General features: G+C 44.2%; 1 pseudogene; it reads right to left on the bottom strand.

Annotated features, from left to right (window-relative positions):
• Positions 1-1,763: 1,763 nt before the first annotated feature.
• LOC137544599 (olfactory receptor 52K1-like) lies at positions 1,764-2,738 on the bottom strand (annotated as a pseudogene).
• Between the last annotated feature and the right edge of the window lie 5,903 nt (positions 2,739-8,641).

Raw genomic sequence — 8,641 nt, 5'->3', positions numbered from 1 at the left:
GCTAACAATTTGTATTATTCAGCCACTGTATGTGCCTTTTGCATAAAAATTGGTCAGTATGTGCGTCAAGCTGACCTTCTCAACTTCTGTATTCATTCTGCTAGTCATTCCGTTAGCATTTTTCTAAAGGCTGGAAAACCCATAAAACATGGAGAAAATATTAATTTGAGGTTATTACAGAAAGGTTGGCTGATATGCAAGTGAACATCTGTGTGCAGAAGCAGATAAGAATATTTTTGAAGCCAATACAGCTTCTAGAGGTGTTAACACATTTTGGAGCCTCTCAGACTAGTAAGGTTCTGCCTTAATGATTTCTGTCACAGGCAGCCAATCTAAGATTTATGGCTACTGACCCTAACAGGGGGTGCTGATACAGCCAGAAAGACCTCTTTGACAAGAACTTGCTAATTTAACCTCTGTTCTGTGAGGTATAGCTAGAAAGATTAATTATCTTTTGTGTTGGAAACGTTAAAACACTGTGTGTGAATGAGAGGACCTTGCGAATCAACAATTTCCAATATGACTGTGTAGTTTATAATGCATTCAATATGACATATCAAAGGTGTCGCAAACATGTTATCCGGTTTCTTGTTCATGTGTGCACCGTTGGCCCATAATAATGTCATCTGTGTAAAAAACACTCTACAGTTACTGATGATGGCGGCTATTTGCATTTTTATGTTATCTCCCAGGAGGCAACTTCAAGATTAGAGGAAGATTGGCATGTGAGATAATTAATAACATGTCTTCTAACCAGCACAACGGTCACAATCAGTCATACAGATAGCCTTCTGCTAAATTAGAATAGGTTCACACTTGGATTAAAAACACGGATACCAATGTTAAAATAGCGACAGTCTTCACTCAAAAAAACAAAACAAAAAACAGATCTGTCTGCATTCTGTATGCTGTAAATATATGACTTCACAGCAAAAACGGAGAAAAAAAAATTACTAATTCGGATCCGTTTGAAACGGATCCGATCTGCAACGGACAAGTCTGGACCTAGCCTTAAAGTGAACCTCCAGACTAAAAATTGAGTCAGCAACACTGGAAAGGCCTGGTGTTTCTTTAACTGTTTCACAGCATCAGAACTTTTTTTCTCTTATACAAGCCTCATTTTTAGCTGCACAGAAAAAAACTGCCCGGGCTTTTTTCCCCTGATGCTGTGCAAAGCATGATGGGATTTCTGATTTTGTATTCCCGTTCTGCTGTTTTGGTACAATTTTTTTTTGTTACATTTTGAATTTGACATTTGAAGCCTAGCGTGAGCAGCTGGGAGGGGTGATCAGGACACAGGATAGTTGGAACTGTGTCTCATGCTCCCTGTCACCTCCTTTCAACCAAAAAGATGGCAGCCCCCATGACAAAGATGGCAGCCCCCATGAATCACAAACATTTGCCTGTTCTTTTAAAACGGGGTGGGTAAGAGATTATATTACCTATCTATTCTAATTAACATAACTAATGTAACTTAATGACAGTATGTTTGTTTAAGCTGAAGTTCCCCTTTAAGGGAGTGAGGGGGTGGGGGGCCTTGAGGGTCTTGAGCTACTACAGTACTAGAGCAGACAGAAGAGGCAAAGACTTGCAAGAACTATCCACAGAAGTCTTTTGACCTGACCATATTTTAAAATAAAAGTAGTATTAAAGGAATTGTAGGTTTCCTGGGCTCATTTTAAGACATTTAATTTTAAAAAAAATATAAAAATAAGACATTATTAAATATAGCAAACTCTCATATAAAATGCAAAGTAAAAATGTTATCCCTGGATTCCAAATCTCGTTTTCCAGGATTTCTTTAAAGAGTCTTTGATTTATTTGACCCTTAAGCCATAGATACATGGGTTGACCACAGCAGGGAACAGGAAGTATGTCATGTAGGGAAGGCTCTGAAAGTCATAGGAAATGGCCACCTCCACCTTGTACAAGACTGTAGACAATATGGTGCTTAAGTAGACTAGGAGAGCCACAACTAGATGGTTGCCACACGTGCTGATTGCTTTGTATCGAGTGCTTCCCACTGCGATCTTAAATGCGGACATGAGAACTTTTGCATAGCAGACCAAGAGGACAGTGACATCCGAAGCAGTAATACCTGTCTTCACTATTAAACCAAACAACTGTAATTTGGAAACCTCACCACATGCTAAGCTGAGAAGGTTTCCATACTCACAGGCAAAGTTCAGGATTATGTTGGACTTGCAGTATTGGACTTGGGACGCCAGATACATCATTGGTAACAAAAGAATACTATTCAGAGCAAAACCGCCAATCCACAGCTTGAGCAAAGAACTCATGTTTATGATCTCATGGTAATGCAGAGGTCTACAGATTGCGATGTACCTATCAAAGGCCATCAGGAGGAACGCAACACACTTGATCATGATAACGGAATAATTGAAGAACATCTGTGTCAGGCATGCTGATAAAGAAATACGGTGCCATCCCATCAGACACTGTATTGCTTTGGGCATGACGATATTGGCGCCAATGATATTGAGGGCAAGGAAGGCTGAAATCAGGAGGCACATGGGATTGTGGAGGTTCCGCTCCCACCAGACTGTGTAACAAATCACAACGTTTAGGATAACGGTGATAATATAGATGACACAGAACGGGATGGCTAACAAGCCTCTGTGGTTTCTTATTTCAGGAAACTGGAGGAGAATGAATTCATTGTAGGAGGGAGAGAGGTTCTGGCCTGGATAAAGTCGTAGTGTGTTCTCAAGTTCCATTTGTCATCCTGCAATAGAAGTTAAAGATGAAATGTTTTCATTTTATCCACAAAGTGTTTCTGTGTTTAATTGTATGAGCAGCTCCACATATGCCACGTGGTGGCTGGATAGTGTACTGGTTAAGAGCTCTGCCTTTGACATGGGAGACCAGGGTTCGAATCCTGGCTAGGTCAAGTACCTATTCAGTAAGGAGTTCAAGGCAAGACTCCCTAACACTGCAGGGTGGCCTCTTGAGCGCGTCCCAGTGGCTGCTGCTCTTGAGCACTTTGAGTCCGACAGGAGAAAAGCGCTATACAAATGTTCAGATTATTATTATTATTATTAAGACAGCATAATTGCTCAAACACGGGTAGACTTGGCTGATTTGGACTTGTAAAGGATTTCAAGCACAGTGAGCTATATACCGGTGGCTGGATGGTTTCATGGTTAAGGGCTCTGCCTCTGACACAGGAGACCAGGGTTCGAATCTAGGCTCTGTTCAGTAAGCCAGCACCTATTTAGTGGGAGACCTTAGGCAAGTCTTCTTAACACTGCTACTGCCTATAGAGCGCGTCCTAGTGGCTTCAGCTCTGGTGCTTTGATTCCGCCAGGAGAAAAGCGCAATATAAATGTTCTGTGTCTTGTCTTGTCTATATAGATAGAACCTCAGAAAGGGCCACAAGTTGTAGTATAGCAGCCTGCACTATTACATGGCTTCTGCTTTGTGCTTATTTCTGAGGTGTTGTTCGCAAAGGAGGATTCTAAAGATACAAGCGTCCTATTTGAATAAACTGAGCGCTACTAAGACAGTGTGGATTGTGACTGGTCAGGTGACCCATTGGAGAACTCCACCGAGAGGTCATACAGAGTCCAATTAAAGTGACACTGAAACGAAACGAAACAACTTATGATATAATGAATTGTATGTAAGGTAGGGATAATTCACAGACATTAGTAGCGAAGAAAAGAGTCCCATATTTTTATTTTGCGTTATATAGCTTTTTTTTTTTTTCATCATTCTCTAATATTTGTAGTTTACAAACTACACTCTGCATTTTAACCTATGAAACAGAGCAGTACTAATGGCCCTTTGAACTTCCCTGTAGTAACATCTTATCTGAAGTTGTCTTTTACTGTTTCTTTGATGTATAAATGCTTCAGAAAACAGAGCTGGCTGTCTCTGACCCAAGTTGGGTGGCAGAGCTCAGAGAAGCTCTTTTGCATAATTACCAACTGAAGTTTCTTAACGTCTTAACTCCTCCTGCACTGTAAACAATAGACTCAAATCAGTGCTACTAACGTTCTATTTCTTAGCTGTACTACACATACAATTCCTTATATCACAAGTTTATTTTCAGTTCAGATTCCTTTAAGCACAGCCACACTTTGGAATTTTACTAGTAATAGGGGTGTGATGTGTGTCATGTGACCAAACAACATGCCTGTGATTAATTACTGTATACACACTTCCATGTAGACAGAATACCTCTGACGTCACTATTTATTTTGCAATTGAAAGCAGACGGTGATTGGGTAAAATTGCCCAAAATGATACCTATAGTAATGGTAATTTTTTTTTTTATCCAGTTCTACCAAAATTGATGGCCACTGCTAATGCAAAAAGGGGGAGGTGTTACAGGGTATCCAGTGATGTCACAACATATTCCCCCATTGCCCTGAAGGGGTGCCTTACTGAGTTGAATTCTTGCCTGCTTATGTGATGCAGAATCAGGGATGGTCGTAGTCAGCCAACTTCGCTACGCTGGAAATACACGTAGTTTTACGCAATTACGCTTCACCAAACTACGGCTCCGAAAACAAATATTTGCTTCGTAAGCATTTCGTAGCATACACGTTAAAATACGCAATTACGCGTAGTGCGAAGCGTAGTGTATGCGGATACTTATGCCCGTATGCATAAAATTGTACGCATTAATTTCTTTAGAAATGCATTTACTGGGAACCCTTCTATGCGTACATTCCCCTTTCCAATGCGTAAATTTGTATGCATACAATCGCATGCGGAAAATTAGACGCGAGTAGCGCATTCGTAGTTCACTACGCAATACACATGTTAACTACGCATAGTGGGCGTAAGCTACGCGTAGCGGTACTTCGCTACGCGTAAATTCGTAAGCGTAGTTTTGAAACTTCGCCTATGAACTACGATGCGTAGATGCGAACTACGATGCGTAAATTCGCACTGGCGTAGTTTCTGCTCATCCCTGTGCAGAATACTGATAAATAACATCTGTTCTAGGAAATGGTAAAATTGTACTTGTCATGAGTTGTTTTTTGTTTTTTTTTTAAATAAAGAAGCATTTTGGTTATGTTTCAGATGCTACAAGAATATTAGTGGTTTTACACCTGTGCGAGTTAAATGGGTTATAAATTTTTTTAGCTTAAAAGTCCTATAACCCAGCGTTCCTGAATGTACCCCCAATCCTTTGAATATTGGAAGACTCTGGGCTTGATTCAGTAAACGGTGCTAACCTACTTAGCACACCTAAAGACAGATCACGCGCAAAGTTTTTACGCGCGTAAATTTTTACGCGCGCACAGTCCGGTGCGCACGAAACGTCGCATAGAGCTTAATGGCATTGCACGCGTAAAACTTTACGCGCAAAACTTTGCACGCGAGTTTATTTTATCATGCCTAAACTGAGTTTAGGTGTGATAAGGGGCTTTTCAGAAGCGTGCTAACAGTTAGCACTGCTTACTGAATCAAGCCCTCTGAGACCACTGGTTTAGCGTGTGGGAGGTTTGCACTGAAAACAGGTAAACAAAAGAAGCACAACAAGAAAAACGAAAGAGGAGGAACGCTGCGGAGTGAAGTCATGTTTTAATGAGAAAAAGCACAATATTAAAGACACTTACTGTGTGTCAACATAAAAAGTGCCTGTAGCTGGGTATAAAACCCACCAATGTGTCCTTAGGGGTGCAGCTTGTGCCACCACCGTGGCCAGCAGCAGTTGCAGTCCAGATGTGAATGGGACTCCCTGAATTACTTCTATCTGCTGGTGATGTCACTACACGTTTCGCCATCTCCACGCCGTCTCCACTCCTTCATCCCGGGCCCCGCAAAAGCTGTGGAAGGGCCGCATGTGCTGGCTGCGGGCCTGTGGCTCACTAACTAGCACACTGGGCCACCACCTATACCTGGCTATCTATACTGGGGCTGGAACCACCTATAACTAGCTACCTATACTGGGACACCACCTATACCTGGCTACCTACTCTGGGGCACCACCTATACTTGACTACTTATACTGGGGCGCCTATATAGGGTTGCCAGGTCGGCTGATGGAGAAAACCGGACAGGGGGTGGAGTTAGGGGCGGAGTCAGAAGCGCACTTTTATGTAGAGTGGGGCTAAGCAATGGGCTTTTTAAAAAATGTTTTTTACAGTATTTATATCGCACTGACATCTTCTGCAGCACATTACAGAGTACATAGCCATGTCACTAACTGTCCTCACCAGTACATGCACATAAGAGACCACTTTTCACCAGTAAATGCACATAATAAGAGACCGCTTTTCACCAGTAAATGCACATAATAAGAGACAGCTTTTCACCAGTAAATGCGCATAAGAGACATCTTTTCACCACTAAATGCACATAAGAGACATCTTTTCACCACTAAATGCACATAAGAGACATCTTTTCACCACTAAATGCACATAAGAGACATCTTTTCACCACTAAATGCACATAAGAGACATCTTTTCACCACTAAATGCACATAAGAGACAGCTTTTCACCAGTAAATGCACATAAGAGACAGCTTTTCACCAGTAAATGCACATAAGAGACAGCTTTTCACCAGTAAATGCACATAATAAGAGACAGCTTTTCACCAGTAACTGCACATAATGACAAACAGCCAGTTGTCCCCAGTATATGTAGCCAGGGATATATGTGCCCAGTATATGTAGCCAGAGGTATATGTCCCCAGTATATGTAGGCAGGGGAATATGTCCCCAGTATATATAGCCAGCGGTATATGGGCTCAGTATATGTAGCCAGGGTGTATATGGGTCCAGTATATGTAGCCAGGGTGTATATGGGCCCAGTATATGTAGCCAGGGTGTATATGGGCCCAGTATATTTAGCCAGGGTGTATATGGGCCCAGTATATGTAGCCAGGGTGTATATGGGCCCAGTATATGTAGCCAGGGTGTATATGGGCCCAGTATATGTAGCCAGGGTGTATATGGGCCCAGTATATGTAGCCAGGGTGTATATGGGCCCAGTATATGTAGCCAGGGTGTATATGGGCCCAGTATATGTAGCCAGGGTGTATATGGGCCCAGTATATGTAGGCAGGTGTGTCCCCCCCCCCCCCCAGGAGGGAAGCAGTCAGCGCAGAGAAGAGGGAGAGCGGTGAAGAAGGGGGCCATCTCCCCCCCTTCGCTCACCTTAGGGTCCTCTCCCTCCCTCGCTGTCTCCTCCGATCGGTGTGTGCGGTGGCTGGCAGAGGGGCGGAACTTACCTTCCGTGTCTCCTCCGTCTGGTGACTGGTCTCGTCGCAGGCGCCGCGCGGGATGAGTTGCCACTACTCTGGTCTGATGCAGACCAGAGCAGCGGCTGCGGCACCAGAACTTCCGGCCGGCGCATGGAGCGACACGGAAGGTAATTCCCGCCCGCTGCCAAGCGCCACCGCCAGTCAGCCACACACAGATCGGAGGAGACAGCGAGGGACGGAAAGCATCTAAGGTGAGAGAAGGGGGGGAGATGGCCCCCTTCTCCGCCGCTGCCCACCGCTTTCCCTCCACTGCGCTGCTCTCCTCCTGCTACAGGCGGCTGTCAATACTGACAGCCGCCGGAAAAGGCATAAAACCGGACATCTTAATTGTCCGGTTTAACATGCCTTTTTGCACCGGACACAGCGGCCAAAAACCGGACTGTCCAGTCTAAAACCGGACACCTGGCAACCCTACGCCTATAGCTTGCAACCTTTGGTGGGAGCACCTGTCCCTGGCTAACCTATACTGGGGGAAACTATACCAGGCTACCTATACCGGGGCACCACCTATAGCTGGCTACTTATACTGGGGGAATCTATACCTGGCTACCTACACTGGGGTCACCTATACCTGGCTAGGGCAGGGGGACGAGCTGAGACGGAAAGGGACAAGAGGTAACACAGGGGGATAAAAGAAGCACAGGGGGAACAGAGGTGGACACAAGAGGCACAGGGAGAAAAGAGATGAGATGGGAACATGAAGTCACACAGAGGGACACAAAAGAGGCACAAACTGAGGTGAGACAGAGGGGGACAAAAGAGGCACAGGAAGAAAGGAGGGGGGCAAAAGAGAACGGATAAAGGATAAGAACGGACCTACAAGTCCCTATCTCATTTGTTAACTGGACACTACCTGTATTTTGCTAGTATTTGGCTACACCCACAACATGACATGGTCACGCCCATTTTTTGCCGCATCACACTGTGCATGCCGTTATCTTCTGTGTCGAAGACATGCACATTTTTCGCCGCAACGCACTTCGCGCACTGACACGGGGGTGGGGTGGCTAGTGGACGAGCACAGCAACCAGTGGGTGGGCCCAGGAAGGGGGGCCCAGGCCTGATGATGTGTGAGGGGCCCCAAAATTTCTGATGGCGGCCCTGGTGGCCAGGCTCGGATTTATCTCACATTCTAACTTTTAGAAGAAAGGCATACTAATAATCTTCATCATGGCTGGCTTTTCAACAACTTGCATTATTATTTATTTCTTGCTATCTGGCCCTAAGTAATGGCCCCTTGTCTCCCTACAGGAGGATACCTTTTATGTGGATAAGTTTGTAACTTTACAGCTTTGCTCTGAGTCTGAAGTTAGCTTTCAAGGTAAAGCGGTCTGTTGACTGCACAGTAGATAAAAGAAAAAAGCCACAGAAACGGGAAACATCCAGGAGTGACATTGG

This window comes from Hyperolius riggenbachi, chromosome 2 (assembly GCF_040937935.1).
Source record: "Hyperolius riggenbachi isolate aHypRig1 chromosome 2, aHypRig1.pri, whole genome shotgun sequence".
Taxonomy (NCBI): Eukaryota; Metazoa; Chordata; class Amphibia; order Anura; family Hyperoliidae; genus Hyperolius; species Hyperolius riggenbachi.
The sequence above is the reverse complement of the archived record's forward strand: the minus strand, read 5'-3'. Positions and strand labels throughout refer to the sequence as shown.